The sequence below is a fragment of the Geotrypetes seraphini genome, chromosome 9, assembly GCF_902459505.1.
Source record: "Geotrypetes seraphini chromosome 9, aGeoSer1.1, whole genome shotgun sequence".
In the NCBI taxonomy this organism is placed as follows: domain Eukaryota; kingdom Metazoa; phylum Chordata; class Amphibia; order Gymnophiona; family Dermophiidae; genus Geotrypetes; species Geotrypetes seraphini.
In genome coordinates, this window is record NC_047092.1 from 100,040,517 (window position 1) to 100,059,567 (window position 19,051).

General features: G+C 45.5%; 1 protein-coding gene across 4 annotated transcripts in view; it reads right to left on the reverse strand.

Moving 5' to 3' along the window:
- The window catches only part of PSAT1 (phosphoserine aminotransferase 1), a 501,906-nt gene that overhangs the window by 103,445 nt on the left and 379,410 nt on the right, over positions 1–19,051 (reverse strand). The window lies entirely within an intron of this gene.

The window sequence follows — 19,051 nt, forward strand, 5'->3', positions numbered from 1 at the left end:
CAGCAGCTGTGTACAAGCAAGGAAGCAGGTTAGGGAGAAGGTTGGGACCTTTCCTCCCTGAGAGTCTCCTTGGGCCAGGCAAGAGCGAACCAGTTACACCCATGGAGGTGCAAGAGGCTGGAGATATCCTGGAAGAATCTGTAGCTGAGCTGGAACTTCCAATGGAGACTAACAACCTGCCAGAAGAAATGAGCTTGGCTGAGGAAGCCATGGAAGTTGGTTTATCCACCAGCTGTACCTGCTAACCATTGAAGAAACAGTGAGGGCATTTTGTTCAGCTTTCTTTGTTTGAGAGACTGTTTGAATGAAGCTGAACCTTGGAGGACTTTCTTTTTACTATTTTGCATTTTGGTTGAAGCTGATAGTGCCTGAACTGAGGGAGAGGTTTGCTATTATCTGGGAGGGAAAATTTGAAGCTATTATAAGCTGAAATTAAAGCAAACCTGAGGCACTCTCCTTTTCCTGGCAGTGCACTGCTTGGCTGCCAGAGGCTTCCTTTTTGAAGCATTAACAATAGGGTACCCAGTGCCTTTTGCCCTATTGAGTTGTCAGAGTTTGTAAGGAACTGAATGCCCTGCTTAGGAGCAGGTTTAATTGATTGCTAAAGAAAGCATAAGGCCCAGTGAGGTGAAGAAAAGAAAAAATATATTTTTTTTGTGTGTTTGAATTTATGTTTTGTCTGTTCATTATTCTGCTGTTTGAATTTGAACTGAAGACATTCTACTTACCTGTTGTGGGTAGGACTTCTAATAATCCTGACTTTATTACCTTAAAGAAAATAAATCCTGAGTTTTGATTTACTTATTTTTCTGAAGAATTGTGGTTTATTTTTGCTTTTACTCTTGGTGTCATTCCATGTCTGCAGGGTGACTCCTGTCTGGGTCACACGCAGGTGTTGTTGCTTGTGTAATCACTGTGAGGTGCTGTGGAGGCTTGTTCAGGCCACAGACCCGGTTACACATATTTGGTATCAGGAGTGGGATAGTGCACCTCCTGCAGGCGACACCAAGGTACTGCAATTTAAAAAAAAAATAAAAAAAAGTTTTCTTTTGGTGCCATTTTGAATTTGTGCTGGAAAGGCATATTTGACTATCCTTTATTTTTGTAATTGGACTATTGAACTATTGACCAATTGTTTGTTTGAAAAATCCTAATTGTTGTTGGAGTACTTTATTGGAGGAGGTTCCTGTTACCTATTCGGAGGAGGAGTTTCCCACCGGAAGGCGGAAGCAAGAAAAAAGACTACAGCATATCCTGTGGAGGAGTGCAGCGAGGAGCTCAGTTGGAGTTCGGAGGTGGAAAGGACCGGACCAGAGTTCCAGAACCGAGTTCCAGGACGACCCAGAGGGACCAGGAGACCGAGCCGGAAACCAGCTCCAGACCGGAGACAGCACGGGCGGTGCACCCAATCAGCATGAATGCGAAGACTCACCAGTACCTCCGGTAAGAGTACCTAGGGGTAGCTGGTGAGGATAAAGTGGTGCTGGTTGGGGAGGACTGGAAGCTGGGGGAGAATAGTGAGGGAGGAACAAAACTTTCCAAGCGGCCACACTTGGGTTCTCTTCTCTTGTTGTTTGTTTTTAGGTGATCGGGATGGAGCAGGCCCAGATCCTAGCCACACTTGCCGGCGAGCGGCAACGCCAGTGTGATGATTTGAAATCCATCCTGAAGTCAAGCGAGGAACGCTGGCAGGCGAATCAGGAAGCGATGAGGCGGCAGCATGGGGAACTGATTTCCACAATGCAGGACCAGGCCAAAGCATTTTCACAGATTCTCCAACAGACTGCTATACATCCTGCAGGACAGACATTACCAGCTGTATCTGTTCCAGCACCGGTAGGACCTAATCCTTTATTGCATTTAAACTTATGCAAGATAGCACCTGGGGATGCACCGGATGATTTTCTTAATTCTTTTGAAAGAATTGCTGTGGCTGCTGGATGGCCTCCAGAGCAATGGGTGTACCGGTTGTTGCCCTGCCTGGCCGGGGAGACTCTAGCGGCATTCCAGACCCTAGGGCCCGAGCTTGCCAATAGCTACCCTGTAGTAAAAGCCCATATATTGGATTTCTTAGGCTTCACCACAGAACACTACAGACAAAAGTTCAGGGCAACCACAATGCTGCATACAGAACGGCCTAAAGCTTTGCTTCAGCGTGTCACCAAACTGGCTGAAAAATGGCTGCAGCCAGTTCTGAATGATGCCAGGGCCTTATTCACAGAAATAGTGAGGGAACAACTATTAGAAGCTGTCCCAAAGAACATCAGGTCCTGGATTAAGAGACAGAACTGCAAGACTTTAGGACAAGTTCTGGAAGTGGCTGAAGCATTTATGGATGCCCAAGAACCTTCAGGAGAGAATATGAGTCCCTTAGCTGACCACACACCTAGATCGAACCCACGGGAGTTAGGCAAAGGTTGGGGTAAGAAGCCGCAGGTTAAGGATCCCTGTGGTCCAAGTCCTAAACCTAACACTCAGGGTGGGGACAGAAGGTGTTACAGGTGTGGAAAGCAGGGACACACACAACAGTTTTGTAGGGTCTCTTACCCCGAAGTTAAAACCAGGGTTCCAAATAAGCAGGCCCAGGTTTACAAGGAGAAAGAACCAACGGCCCATCAGAGCATGTTAGGTTCAAAGGCTCCAGGAAACGGGGGTGAGGTTAAATACCTCGTCAATGTATCAGTAGGGGGCCAGGTGGTGAAGGCTTTGGTGGATACAGGGGCAGATCAGTCCATGATGGCTGTTCCATTCTGGAAAAGGATCTTCCCTGGGGAAAAAGAGTCATTTGGGGCAGGCAAAGTGGTGATCAAATGCATCCACGGAGACAGTGCTCACTATACTCTTAGGCCAACTACTCTCCTGCATAAGGACCGTGTATACAAGGTTCCGATGGCCTTGATTCCCGGGGTCCCCTATGAAATAGTGTTGGGTCAGGATTGGGCCGGGTTAGAGGACTGTTTGCAAACTAAGCAGGGGTTGGTTAACACCCGTTCTCAAGGAAGGCCTAGCCTGGAGCCTGAGACCCCGTTGGGAAAAGTTTTTCCCTTTAAAAAAGGAGTGATTAGACCGGCGGCGCAGACACAGGCTAGGGCCTCCAGAGCACAGAAAAGAAGACAGCAACAGCAGAGGGCACAGAATCTTAGACAAACTGAGCGAAGGAAAGAATTTCCCAGTCTTCCGCAGGAAATTAGCAATACCTTCCCCACGTTTGCCCAAGAACAGAAGGCTGATCCTTCATTGAGGGAACTGTGGCTTCAAGCTACAGGACCCCAATCTGCTGGATCAGGCTTGAGAGTTATACGTGGCCTCCTGTATAAAGAAAGAGCTGGCACTTCAGACCAGGACGGAGGAGGGGAACAGTTAGTGGTTCCCAAGGGATTTAGGAAGGCCATCTTACAAACTGCCCATGACTCACCCCTCGCAGGACATAAAGGGATTCAGGCCACACAGGTACAGGTACAGCGGAGGTTCTACTGGCCTGGGTGGAGGCAAGAAATTGAGGGTTTTTGTAAATCTTGTCCCACCTGCCAAAGGCTGGCTTTGAGCAAACCTGCACGGGCACCTCTTGTCCCTATACCTGTAGTGGAAGAACCTCTCTCGCGGTTAGCCATGGACATTGTAGGACCATTGGAAAAGACCCCAAGGGGGTACCAATTTATTTTTGTGGTAATGGACGTGGCCACCAGATTTCCTTGGGCTTTTCCTTTGCGAAAGACTACCTCGGGGGTATTGATGAAGGAACTCATGGGGTTATTCTCTACCATAGGTTTTCCGAGGGAAGTTCTTTCTGATCGGGGAAGCAACTTTTTGTCCAGGGAAATGGAGGAATTCTGGAAAGGACTTGGGGTGAGACATATCCGAACATCTGCTTATCACCCTCAGGCCAATGGGTTAGTCGAGAGGTTTAATCAATCCCTAAAGCATATGTTAAAGAAGGGATTGGAAGACAATTTGAGAGATTGGGATCTGTTCATCCCTTTGGTGCTGTTTGCTGCTAGGGAGAAGGTACAGGATTCCCTGGGGGTTAGTCCCTTTGAATTATTATATGGGCGGACACCCAGGGGACTTCTGGATGTGATTAAGGAGGGTTGGGACCCTCCTGAAGAGACAGGAACAAATATTATTTCTTACCTGTCTCAGTTGAAGAAAAGTCTGGCACAAGTGTCCAAATTGGGACGGGAAAACCTTGAGTGGGCTCAGAAAAAGCAAAAAGTCTATTATGACCGGGGAGCTAAAGAACGCCAATTCTCGATAGGGGACAGGGTATTAATATTGGTGCCCTCAGACCCTCATAAATTTCTAGCCCATTGGAAGGGTCCCGCCACGATTATTGGGAGGGCTGGTCCATGGAGTTATAGAGTTAAGGAGGAGCAAGGTCGGGTACAAACGTATCACGTCAACCTTCTAAAGGCCTGGAAGGATAGGGAAGCCTTAGCTCTTATAGCTCAGCGCTGTCAGGAGGACGATCTAGGGCCCCAGATAGCGGACTTGGGACAGGCTGAAAAAGTGAATGTAGGAAAAGAGTTGTCTGCCTCACAGTCTCGTCAAGTATAGACACTTGTTGACCAATTCTCCGATGTATTTTCATCGGTCCCGGGATGTACTAAGGGGGTTACACACGACATCATTACCAGTCCGGGTAAAATAGTCCGAGTGAGGCCTTACCGCCTCTCGGAGGAAAAGAAGAAGCTGGTTTGTGAACTAGTTCAAGAAATGCTCTCCCTAGGGGTTATTGAGCCTTCACAAAGCCCCTGGTGCAGCCCCATAGTTATCGTCCCAAAGGCAGATGGATCTCCTAGGTTTTGCATCGACTTCAGACAGGTCAATGAGGTGTCGCAATTTGATGCTTTTCCCATGCCAAGAGTAGATGAATTACTTGATAAATTAGGTCAGGCTCAGTTTCTTTCCACTATCGACCTGACTAAAGGGTATTGGCAGATTCCATTGACCCATAGTGCTAAACCCAAAACTGCCTTTAGCACCCCGTATGGGTTGTACCAATTCACCCGCATGCCGTTTGGACTGCATGGTGCAGCGGCATGGTGCAGAGGGCAGTAAACGAAGTTTTAAGGGGTCATCATGCCTACGCCGAGGCCTACCTAGACGATGTAATAATATACTCATCTTCTTGGCAATTGCATGTTGAGCATGTTAGGGCAGTGTTGGAAGCTTTAAGGAAGGCAGGCTTCACTGTTAACCCGAAGAAGTGTTTTCTGGGCCAGCGAGAGGTCAGGTACTTGGGATACACGGTGGGCCACAGTCAGGTAAAACCTTTGATAGATAAGGTACAGTGTATCCAAGAGTATCCTCGTCCTGGCACAAAGAAACAATTACGAGGGTTTTTGGGCCTAGTGGGGTATTATAGGAGTTTTATACCTGACTTTGCCACTAGGGCCACCCCTCTGACAAATATGTTAAGAAAGGATGCCCCGGATGTGGTGCACTGGGGGGAGGAAGGGGTGAAAGCATTTTTGGACTTGAAGGATAGTCTGTGTAAGCAACCAGTGTTGGCAGCTATTGACTTCAATAAGCCCCTGGTCCTTCAGACAGACGCATCTGGATGTGGATTGGGAGCTGTGCTCAGCCAGGAGAGTCAGGGCACAGAGCACCCTGTCCTATATCTTAGCCGTAAACTTCACCCCAACGAGAGAAATTATGCAGTGGTAGAACTAGAGTGCTTAGCAGCAAAGTGGGCCATGCAGACACTCGAGCATTATCTGGGTGAAAAGCACTTCACATTAGTCACCGACCACGCAGCTCTTAAATGGTTGGGTACCATGCGGAACAACAACGCTCGCCTTACTCGCTGGTACCTAACATTACAAACTTTCAGATTCTCAGTGGTTCATCGCCCAGGGAGTCTGAGTACTAACGTAGATGTTCTGTCACGTATCCCTGAAAGTGCAGATAAACCCCATGCTTATAAGGATAAGCATCATTTAAGGGAGGGGGTATGTAACCAGACAGACTTCGTGCCTGACCTGGTTCCAGTTAGTGTTTCTACTAAGACTCCCAGCAAAACCCGGAAGAGAGTAGGTAAAAGCTGTCCTAGTGAGGATCTGGCTGATTCTCAGGTTGACCACCAGAGGGAGCCTGAGTTTCCCAATAGTTCTCTAGACCTGCAATATCCAGGGCACCACAGGAAGAGCTCTAGAGCTGCCTTGAGGACTGCTGAATCAGCCAGGTTAGGGCGTAGCCCAATCAGTATAAAACCAGCAGCTGTGTACAAGCAAGGAAGCAGGTTAGGGAGAAGGTTGGGACCTTTCCTCCCTGAGAGTCTCCTTGGGCCAGGCAAGAGCGAACCAGTTACACCCATGGAGGTGCAAGAGGCTGGAGATATCCTGGAAGAATCTGTAGCTGAGCTGGAACTTCCAATGGAGACTAACAACCTGCCAGAAGAAATGAGCTTGGCTGAGGAAGCCATGGAAGTTGGTTTATCCACCAGCTGTACCTGCTAACCATTGAAGAAACAGTGAGGGCATTTTGTTCAGCTTTCTTTGTTTGAGAGACTGTTTGAATGAAGCTGAACCTTGGAGGACTTTCTTTTTACTATTTTGCATTTTGGTTGAAGCTGATAGTGCCTGAACTGAGGGAGAGGTTTGCTATTATCTGGGAGGGAAAATTTGAAGCTATTATAAGCTGAAATTAAAGCAAACCTGAGGCACTCTCCTTTTCCTGGCAGTGCACTGCTTGGCTGCCAGAGGCTTCCTTTTTGAAGCATTAACAATAGGGTACCCAGTGCCTTTTGCCCTATTGAGTTGTCAGAGTTTGTAAGGAACTGAATGCCCTGCTTAGGAGCAGGTTTAATTGATTGCTAAAGAAAGCATAAGGCCCAGTGAGGTGAAGAAAAGAAAAAATATATTTTTTTTGTGTGTTTGAATTTATGTTTTGTCTGTTCATTATTCTGCTGTTTGAATTTGAACTGAAGACATTCTACTTACCTGTTGTGGGTAGGACTTCTAATAATCCTGACTTTATTACCTTAAAGAAAATAAATCCTGAGTTTTGATTTACTTATTTTTCTGAAGAATTGTGGTTTATTTTTGCTTTTACTCTTGGTGTCATTCCATGTCTACAGGGTGACTCCTGTCTGGGTCACACGCAGGTGTCGTTGCTTGTGTAATCACTGTGAGGTGCTGTGGAGGCTTGTTCAGGCCACAGACCCGGTTACACTATCAACTACCCTCACAAATGGAACATTAAATGAGGATATGGGACAAATACTGATTACACCCATCCCCAAAGATCAGAAAATCTCAACAGCATTGACATCCAACTACAGACCCATAGCAAGCATTCCCCTTTTCACAAAGCTACAGGAAGGATTGGTCAACCTACAACTAGTAAACTACCTAGACAAATTTAATATCCTCAGTGAACACCAATCAGGCTTCAGGAAAGGATACAGCACAGAAACTGTCATTGCTTCCATACTAAACCACTTCTATGATCTTTTCAGCAAAGGCAATAGCACTCTGATTCTGCAACTAGACCTTAGCAGTGCGTTCGACCTAGTTGACCACGAAATCATGCTACTTTGCCTTGATGCAAAGGGACTCTCGGGAAAGGTAAAGAAATGGTTCCAAGAATTCCTAACAAACAGATCCTACCGAGTAACCAGCAATGGAAATTACTCCAACCATGGAAAAACCCATCGGGGGTGCCCCAGGGCTCCCCACTATCGCCCACACTATTCAACATCTACATCGCATCCCTAGGTCATCTACTACAAAAATTAAACTTAAAGCACTATATATACGCAGACGATATATCCATCCTAATCCCTTTAAATGAAATCACAAATGAAACTACAGATAACCTCTCACACACAATGATAGAAATCGAAAAATGGACTACCAACTTTAAACTGACACTAAACACTGAAAAGACAAAAGTCTTTTTGGCAAGCCCCAATGACAAAATAACCAGAACATCATAAAAAATAAATGACCACAAGTACCCAATCTCCAAAACCATAAAAATACTGGGTATCACACTAGATACACGCTTAACCATGGCTGACCACACAAACTTACTGGTGAAGAAATACTTTTACACGCTTTGGGAACTAAGGACTATTAAAAAATACTTTGACACAACATCCTTTAGATTACTGGTGCAGTCACTGATCCTATCTATCCTGGACTACTGCAACATCGTCTACCTGGGTATCCCAAAAAAAACACCCCCCCATCTGTACGAAAAACATGATTTTTAGTAACAAGCCACATGTCACACATGAGTACCTAGGAAAAGGCAGTATCTTACATACTGCAGTGAGCAGTACAACATCAATACACCCATTGTAAAACTAAACAAGCCAGACTAGTACAGATCAATCCTACACCGTCAATCCTAACAGAAAACCATGTCTTTCGAACACACAGAACACAGAAAACACCTTCGCCTAGTATGGAATATGTCATCACAAACTAACCCCTCCCCTTTTACAAAATTGTAGTGTGGATTTTAGCCATGGTGGTAACAGTTCTGATGCTCATAGAATTCTGAGCATCAGAGCTGCTACCAACACAGCTGGCGCTAAAAAAATGCTCCACAGTGTTGTAAAAGGGGGGATAAAATAGAAATACATAGACAAAAGTTAAATTGCAACACCACAGAAACAGTGACACATGTCTCCTAAAGCAATAAATAAATAGAAAATTTTTGTTCTACCTTTGTCTTATCTGGTTTCTGCTTTCCTCAACTTCTTGTTACTCTCTTTCTTCCATCCACTGTCTCTCTTCTCTATGCATCTTCCATTTGCTTTGTTACTGTGCCTCTCCCTTTCTCCCTCCTTCCAAATTGGTCTGGCACTAATCTTCTTCCCTCCACTCCTCTCATAGTCTGGCATCTCTGTCTTCTTCCCTGCCAGCGTCTTCTCCCAACTCTCTCTTCCCCATTTCCCTGCAGCATCTTCTCCCCACTCTCTGTTTCTCATTTCCCTTCAGCATCTTCTCCCCACTCTCTGTTCCTCATTTCCATTCAGCATCTTCTTCCCACTCTGTCTTCCCCATGTGTTTTCAGAGTCCTTCTCCCCCCTCTGTTTTACCCTGTTTTCCTCTCCACTCCACCTTTTCTCCCTCCCTGCCCCTTACCTTAGTGGCGCTTTCTCCCCCCCCCCTCTCCCTGGCCCGGACAACAGGCCCAGTCCGACAAATCTCCCTGCCCTGTGGCCGGCGATGTCTAAACTGCCTTCTTACAGCAGCCTGCGAGTTGTAGTTGCATATGGCTGCCATAAAGGTCGTCTCTGATGCAATTTCCGGTTGCGTCAGAGATGACCTTTACAGCAGAAACACGCAGCTTCAACGCTCTAAGCTCAGGGGTGCCCACACTTTTGGGCTTGCGAGTTACTTTTAAAATGACCAAGTCAAAATGATCTATCAACAATAAAATTTAAAAAAACCACAAAGCACACTACGCTGAGAAAATGTTAATTATCATTCCTATTCTGGGGTTTTTTCAAAGAGGTCAAGGCAGATGACTCTATGCACTGTCACCTCAGTAACAACCATAGAAAAATAGACAAATACCCCCCTCCCTTTTTAATAAAGCACAATAGCAGTTTTTAGCGCAGGGAGCAGTCAGAGAGGCTAAATTCCACATGGAGGAGTCTCTGGCAAGGAATATCCAGAAGAGAGAGAAATCCTTCTTTAGGTATATCAGTGACAGAAGTAAAAACTCAGACAGGATTGTACGTCTTAGGAAACCAGACGGAGACTATGTGGAAAAGGATTCCGAAAAAGCCCAGCTATTAAATGAATACTTCTGCTCAGTCTTCACCCGTGAAGCGCCGGGACTTGGCCCTCAGCTACAGACAAGGGCTGACTCAGTTGACCCGTTTAGTAACTTCGAGTTTACGCCCAGCAGTGTTTACGGTGAACTGTCAAAGCTCAAGATTAACAAGGCAATGGGGCCTGACAACCTACACCCCAGGGTGCTTAGGGAGTTGAGTGATGTCTTGGTGGAGCCACTGTCAGCGCTCTTCAATATCTCCCTTAGTACAGGCAGTGTCCCGTTGGACTGGAGGACAGCTAATGTCATTCCACTCCACAAGAAAGGCTCAAAGATGGAGACTGCAAACTACAGACCAGTGAGTCTAACATCGATAGTGAGCAAACTAATGGAAACTCTAATCAAACACCAATTGGATAAGATCCTGGATGAGGAGAATCTATGGGACCCCCGTCAACATCAATCCAACCTGATCAGCTTCTTTGACTGGGTGACGGGGAAGCTGGATGTTGGGGAGTCCCTGGACATCGTGTACCTGGACTTTAGCAAAGCATTCGATAGCGTGCCACACCGCAGGTTGCTGAGCAAGATGAGTTCTATAGGATTAGGTGACACATTGACGAAATGGGTTGGGAACTGGCTTGGAGGTAGGCTTCAAAGGGTAGTGGTGAACGGCACCCCCTCCGAAATGACGGAGGTGATCAGTGGAGTGCCACAGGGCTCGGTCTTGGGCCCGATCCTATTCAACATCTTTATAAGAGACTTGGCAGATGGCCTTCGAGGTAAAATAACATTATTCGCCGATGATGCCAAACTAAGCAATGTAGTGGGCAAATGCACAACGGACGAAGATTCAATGCCCGACATGATGCACGACCTACTCCTACTAGAGCGCTGGTTAGCTTCAATGCCAAAAAATGCAAGGTTATGCACCTAGGCAACCATAATCCATGCAAGACTTATACCCTCAATGGTGAGATTCTAGCAAGAACAGTAGCAGAACGAGACTTGGGGGTGATCGTCAGTGAGGACATGAAGGCTGCCAGTCAGGTGGAGCAGGCCTCATCCAAGGCAAGACAGATCATAGGTTGCATACGCAGGGGGTTTTGTCAGCCGTAAGCCAGAAGTCATTATACCTTTGTATAGATCCATGGTGAGGCCCCACCTGGAATACTGTGTGCAATTCTGGAGGCCGCATTATCGCAAGGATGTGCTTAGACTGGAGTCGGTTCAGAGAATGGCCACCCGGATGGTCTCGGGACTTAAGGATCTCCCGTACAAAGAACGATTAGACAAACTACAGCTATACTCGCTCGAAGAGCACAGAGAGAGGGGGGACATGTTCGAGACGTTCAAGTATCTCACGGGCCGCATCGAAGCGGAGGAAGATATCTTCTTTTTCAAGGGACCCACGGCAACAAGAGGGCATCCGTGGAAAATCAGGGGCGGGAAACTACAAGGTGACACCAGGAAATTATTTTTCACTGAAAGGGTGGTTGATCGCTGGAATAGTCTTCCACTGCAGGTGATTGAGGCCAGCAGCGTGCCTGATTTTAAGGCCAAATGGGATCGGCACATGGGATCTATTCACAAGGCAAAGGTAGGGGAGGGTCAGTAGGGTGGGCAGACTAGATGGGCCATGGCCCTTATCTGCCGTCTGTTTCTATGTTTCTATTTCATGAGTCTCTGGTTGCACTTTCTTCTTCTGACTATGCATCCAATCTTTCTTCCCTTCTTTCAGCCTGTATGCTTCCTCTCCTCCAGACCTCATTCTCTCCCCCAACTTTTTCTTCATATCTCCCTGCCCTTTCTTTCTCCCTGCCTCCCTTTCTTTTTTTCTCTCTTCATGCCCCTTTCTTTTTCTCTGTTTCCCTTCTTTCCTTCTGTCTCCCTGCCTGCCCCCTTTCTTTCTTTCTCCCTGCCCTCCCCCAAGCCATTGCCACCACCATCGGGGAACAGCCCCCCAAGTCATCGCCATCGGGTAACATACCCCAAAGCTGCTGCTGCCCCAAGCTCTCCTTCCCTGCGTCGGGCCGACCAGCATTCCTCTCCCCGACGTCAATTCTGCCCTCGGAGAGGAAGTTCCGCCCAGCTAGGCAGTGATTGGCTGGCCCAAACTTCCTCTCCGACAGCAGAATTGACTTCGGGGAGAGGCAGGCTGATCGGCCCGGTAGAATTTTTTGGACCTGGCCAGCTGTGCACCCCCCTTAAGGCTGCACCCAGGGCAGACCGTCCCCCCCCCCTTGGTACGCCACTGAATAGTTTGCTTAATCTTCAGTTCGCTTAATCTTCGGACTGAGGAAAAAAAGACCATATTAGTCCCTACTACAAAAAATTGCACTGGTTGCCAATGGAGGCGCGAATACTATTCAAATTTGCAGGTATCTGTTTCAAACAAGTCTGGGGACTAGCACCTTCTTACCTGCTACCACACTTCATGCTACACAACTCCACACGAACAACCAGAAATAGAAACAACAGCTTTACATACCCAAAGATCACAGGCTGCAAATACAAATCCTTCCTGGACAGAACCTTCATGTTCCAACCAAACAAGCAGACAGCAATCCTGGCTGGGAAACTACATAAATAGAGCCAGACAGACCTACAGCGCATACCGAAAATCAATTAAAACCGTTCTATTTGACAAATTCATTGCCTAAACAAATGACCTTCTCTCACTATGATATTTCCCTTCACAAACCTGATATAATTTCTCATGTAACTCCAATGCCTCATGTAACACTTCTCATATAACCCCAATTTCTATGTAACATTTTTCCTCTTGCATTCTGTAATTCGTTGATTGTCCAGCCTTCTTTCAATGTGAACCGCCTAGAAGTCTTTCGACTATGGCGGTATAGAAAAATAAAGTTATTATTATTATTATCTACCGTCATCTACTATGTTACTATGGTTTTTTTTTATTAAGCAGTCTCTTTCTCCTCACCTGGCTTCAGTTGCAGAATAAACAATAGGCTTCCTGCTTCCCCAGCGTGACTTGGCTCTCTGCAAATCTGAGCTGCATGGTGCCGGAAGTTCAGGTTTGTCTCATGATTTCAAGTCTCACGAGGCTTGAATCCGTGAGACCAATCCAAACTTATGGCACTGTTTGGCTCAAATTTACAGAGATCTGAGTCATGGCAGGGAAGCAAGAATTTTGCCCTAGGCGCTAGCTCTGTGGATGCTAGAGCACCCCCAATATTCTTTTCAGCACTAACCAGGCATCAGAGCTGAAATCTTCCCAATGTAGATCTGCAGGGGAAAGCAAGAAGAAAGGCAGTGTCTCTGTAGCTGCTGCTCCCATCTCCCCCCTGCAGTCAGACATTCCTTGGTTCAATTATCTACAAAGGACATAGGACCAGTAGCTTGGGAAACATCATTGGTCAGACATTCCTTAGCCAGCCAATAGGCTGGAAAAGAAGTATGGAAGATTGGTGTCTCCTAAGCTACTGGGCCCGCCTTCCCCTGCAGCCTATTGGCTGGCTAAGGAATATCTGACCAATGGGCTAAAAGCAAGGAAGAGGGAAGAGAGAAGAGTTGCAGTGTAAGTAAGACAGACTTCCTGCCTTGGGTCTAACATAGAGAGGAGGAAAATTGCTAAGGGAAGCTCTGGATAAAGAATGAGGAAGCAAAGGGTAGCACAGGCACTGAGAGTTAAAATAGATGGGTTGTGAGGGGTAGCGAGGCTGAGGGAAGACACATGGACTAAGAAAAGGAGAACAGAGCTGAAGTGAATTCAAGCGGGGTGGGGGCGGAGAAGTGGGTAAGATAAGTGGGTTAAGGAGAAGCTGGCAAATATACTTTGTCAGTGTGATAATGTTTTTGGTGACAGTTTGAAGGAGGTCATGGTTTCATAATATATTAAACACAAGAACATAAGAATTTGCCGCTGCTAGGTCAGACCAGTGGTCCATCGTGCCCAGCAGTCCACTCCCGCGGTGGCCCCCAGGTCAAATACCAGTGCCCTGAGATAAGCCCTACCTACTTATGTACTGGTTCAATAGGAATCCGTCCAACTTTGTCTTAATCTTTTCCTTTCGTAATAGATTTTACGTTATGCTGGTTCCAATTGAATTATTTTAGCCAAGTTTTGTATTATTCACCGTTATCATTTATGGCTATTGTAAACATAATGTAAATAAGTCATAAGTCTGCAAATTCAAATATTTTGTGTTCCTGGCTCTTTATTAGTCCATACAGATTGTTTATCCACTGTCTATGTCATTTTTGAAATGTCCCATCATCCGGGACACACGATAGGAAAAGGTTAAATTCCTGGAGGGTGTTTTCCCCTATAACTGCCTCCGGAAGAGCGTTCCAGTTTTCCACCACTCTCTGGGTGAAGAACTTCCTTACGTTTGTACGGAATCTATCCCCTTTTAACTTTAGAGAGTGCCATCTCATTCTCCCTACCTTGGAGAGGCTGAACAACCTGTCTTTATCCACTAAGTCTATTTCCTTCATTATCTTGAAGGTTTCTATCATGTCCCCTCTCAGTCTCCTCTTTTCAAATGAGAAGAGGCCCAGTTTCTCTAATCTCTCACTGTGCAGCAATTCCTCTAGCCCCTTTACCATTTTAGTTGCTCTTCTCTGGATCCTTTCGAGTAGCATCGTGTCCTTCTTTATGTACGGCGACCAGTGCTGGATGCAGTACTCCAGGTGAGGGTGCACCATGGCCCGGTACAGCGGCATGACAACTCTTTCTGATCTGTTCGTGATCCCCTTCTTAATCATTCCCAGCATTCTGTTTGCCCTTTTCGCTGCCGCTGCACATTGCATGGACGGCTTTGTCTTGTCAACCAGTACTCCCAAGTCTCTTACCTGTTAATTTTCTTTCCTTTAGGCACAGCAGATGAATCCAGAGACCAATGGGATAGCACACATCTACCAGCAGGTGGAGATAGAGAAATTGATTAACAGGTGGTCCTATTGGCTGGCACACCTCCTGCATCTTCAGTATTGCTCCTTGCCCACGCATCCGTAACCATCAATATGCTTAGTATGTAAAAAAACTTATTTCCCATAACAAATTTCAAAAGGTAATAATAAAGAATACAACTATCAAGAATAACAGACTTCGAAAGTTGCAAAAAAAAAAAAAAACAAAAAACGACAGTTAATATCCAGTCAATATCCAGAAAGGGTGGGGCTCTGGATTCATCTGCTGCGACTAAAGGAAAGAAAATTAACAGGTAAGAACATAATTTTTCCTTCCTTAGCAACAGCAGCAGATGAATCCAGAGACCATGGGATGTAGCAAAGCAATCCTCAATCTGGGTGGGAAGCAAATGCCACCTCCGCAACAACCGAAGCACTAAACGCTGCCTCCACATCCAACCAGTAATGCTGAGATAAAGTATTCTTGGAAGACCAAGTAGCCGCATGACAAAACTCCTCCAAGGAAAAAACCTACCTGGAGCCAACCATTAAAATATTTTTCCCACTGTCATGGTATAAAATGCTTAAAATAAACATTGTAGAGAAATAAATGAATGCTGCTTCGTTCTCAACTTAGGAAAATAAGCACATGCCTTATGCGCTCAGTCAGGAACCGGCTATGTGAAGAACACACCCGGAGCCATCCAAATATATACCTCCACCTGGCCGCGAGAACTGCCAAGCAAAGTCCACCTCGGGGAGAAATCCCACTACCACTGTGGCGCTGCTGCCAGAGTATGAAAACAAGCGCGCGTCTACAACACGCAGGAAGGCACTAGTTCTGTCAATGGAGCTCTATCCATACACCCGAAGCCCTTTACTGAATAAACTTCATACAAATGTAAATTTATTTGTAAGTTACTACACCATTTCCCCAACTCTACAAAATATAGTGCTTGATAAAAAACATATTCCTTCTGTAGGCTCACACCGAACCCACAGCTCCACCACAACCAGAAACCAGAAAAGAAGTTCAAATAAAACATATACTCACAACCTTATTGATAGTGCCGGAAGATGCCGGTTGCTCAGCACTTTGAAGGCCGAATTGTTTAATAGTCACTGTGGTCTCTTTTTTTTTTTAACAGTGAAGGGAAAGAAGAAAAATTAAGACCCAGTCAGACCCTCATCATTGGAGGGAGGGTGAGGCAGGGCCCAGGTGTAACCCCTAAAGCCAGCACCGTTCAGCCAGACACTCCTGTCTCACTGAAGAGAAAATCTCAACAGGAGAAATAGCACTGTCAGCTCACTGAAGAGAAAACCTCAACAGGAGAAACAGAATGGCAGTCTCACTGAAGAGAAACCTCAACAGGAGAAAATATTTTTCCAGTCACAGCCAAAATTCAGGAGCTAGTTGAATAGCAAACATCACCTGCTGGGAGAAAGAGCATACTGAAGATGCAGGAGGTGTGCCAGCCAATGGGACCACCTGTTAATCAGTTTTTCTATCTCCACCTGCTGGTAGATGTGTGCTATCCCATTGGTCTCTGGATTCATCTGCTGCAGTTGCTAAGGAATGTATGTGATGTGTATAAATAAGTGATGATGTATTGTGAATAGATGTGCTGTGAATAAAATCAAGATAAGAATAAGTTGAAAAATAATCTGAAAATTGGGCTCCCTCCTGGCCCCAACGGATTCGGCCCGGGGGGGGGGGGGTTGGGGATCACGGGGCAGGAGGGCTTGGACTCCCTCCTGCTCTGATGTCGTTGGGGAGGTCAGGGGTGCCACTAGGGCAAGATGGCTTGGGTTCCCTCTTGCCCCGAATATAGTCGGAATGCCGCTAAGGCAAGAGGGCTTGGGTTCACTCTTGCCTCGATGTCGTCGGGGTGGGGGGGGGGGGTGGACACAGACACCGGATATAGAATCCAGCTTTTAGGCGAAGGACTGGCTCCTCCTTCGCCTAAAAGCCCTTGTTGTGGACATTTGGGGCTTAGGTTTTTTTTTAGGTTGATTATATGGTATAAGTTTAGACGTAGTGGTGGTCTGGGCGTTTAAACAGCTGAATGTAGAGGCAGGCCATTATAAAAAAAAAAACCCTCCTTTTGGATGTTTTTTTTTTTTATAATGGACATTTTCCCTGCTTCTACTTTCAACGTTTAAGGCCTTAGGCTAAAAGGGGACTTAGACCTTTTTTTTTAATTATGCCCCTCCACATGTTCAGAAAAAAGGTATGATGAATAGTGCATGCTGAAAGCTTAAATAGATGTGAAAAAATAAAATTTCCAAGCCATGTGTGTATGGTATACGGTCTCGGTATACATTATTCTATATACTAAAGGATGTCCAACAACTTAGCCCTGGGCTCATCCTTAGACTCCAACTGAAATGGGATGGATTTAGCCATCTTCCTAACAAAGTCAAAAAAGGAGAGCTCTTCTGGGGAAGTTCTCCTTTTATAGAAACAAACAAACAAAAAAGGTTGCAAATAAAGACCATATGGCCTATCCAATCTACCCATCCATGCCATCTATCTCTTCCCTCCTTTAGCGATAACATGAGAAGGGATCTAATGAAACCTGAGGAATGGTCCAGAAATTGGCAACTAAGATTTAATGCTAAAAAATGCAGGGTCACTTGGGCTGCAAAAATCCAAGGGAACGGTATAGTATAGGGGGTGAGCTTATCGTGAACAGAAATTGTGACAAACTCACTGTGATCCCAGGTTTTGTCACAGGAAAATCTAAGAAAACATACAAATCCCGGTGCAGGAAAGCAGACCAGGTCCGAGCCCATGACAGAGAAATAGATGACTATCATATGAGCAGTTGAGGATGAGTCTGACACAAGAGTAGGGAAGTTTTGCCTTACCTAAGGCAACACCAAAATAAACTTCTACCCTGCTATTACCCTGTTCCTGTGAGACAGAAGCCAGAGAGAGAGTTTTCTGTCAGAGAAATGTTGCAGGCTGAGGAAGGGAAGCCCTACCCCGGTGTGGTTTTCCTCAACTTAAAGAGAGGTTGAGGAGAGAGCTAAGAGAGAGACAGGAAGAAGCTCAGAATGGGACGGAGCTTCACACACACCAGAAAGCTGAGGTGAGCAGCCCTGACTGGGATATGACAGAGGAGAAAGAAGAGGTTAGCTTGACTCCAGATTCCCTAACCTCAGAGCTGTGTAAGGCTATGAATATTGAGGAGAGTGGTGCTGTGAGAGAATCTTGGCCAGAACAAACGGAGGTAGCCTGAAACAAATGTGAGTATGCTGGATGGTTTTTCCTTGCTGCCTTTTTCTTGTATGCAGACAGTGGGTGCTACAATTGAAGTTATATTTTTGGACTGTAAAGTTTTCTGCATTATCTCTGTGCATTAAATCTAAGGAACTGATTCTTTTGCTAAGCAGAGCAGTGGCTAAAACTTGGTGAAACGCTGAGCATGAGAAAGTCTGTTTTGTCTTTCTGTGATTCAGATAGCAGAGCTCCTGTGCAGGCACCAGCTGCTGGCTGTTGCCATGGCAGCACCTTTGATTGAACTGAGCCTGCATGCTCCTCAGTAACATTCCAAAAATCTCTAAGGTTGAAAGTTTGCCTATTTGCATTGATATATTTGTAACAGCTCTGTTAACAACCATCCTGTTTTGAGGAAGTTTACCTCTGCTGTATGAATGCCATTGAAAATGTCTTTATATCTCACTAAGACCATTTGGACACAGAATTCTAAACCTGCTGTCTCCCTCATGACTACCTGTGCCTGTAGCCCAGTCTTGATGTCCATGAAGTACAGGACAGGACTCTAAATGGTGGAAAAGTTGACTGAAGGAATTGTTCTGAGAAAGCTACAAACATTTCTGAATTTAGGCTCTGATGAAGAGAATTATATTGACTTACCTTTATCAGGTAAGTCAATATAATTTTCTTCATCAGAGTCCAGAGGTCGTGACTTAGTTAAAGCTTTGGTTTACAAAATATACAACCCTTTTCTTTTTATTTCCAGGTTTATAATGAAACCTGTTATGGAATTATAGAGTAAACCATGCTTAGTGCTGCATTAACTAAGCCAATGTTATGAACTAAACTAAACTAAACCTTAAGTTTGTATACCGCATCATCTCCACAGAAGTAGAGCTCGGCACGGTTTACAGTAATTGGTATAGAAAGAAACTACAATGAAGAATAGAAGGACTTAGAAAGAGAGATTTGGAGGGAATTAGTAAATCGATGAGGAAGAGGTCATTGGACAGTAAGGGAATTTCTAAGTACCTATCTTATTTATAATTTTATTAGACCTAATGTATTTTATGTAAACCGCTTCGAACCTAACGGATTAGCGGTATATAAGAAATAAATTACATTACATTACATTACATTGCATTTTGGAGAAGAGCCAAGTTTTCAGATGTTTTCGGAAGAGTTGGAGGGACGACAGGCACCGAAGCGGGG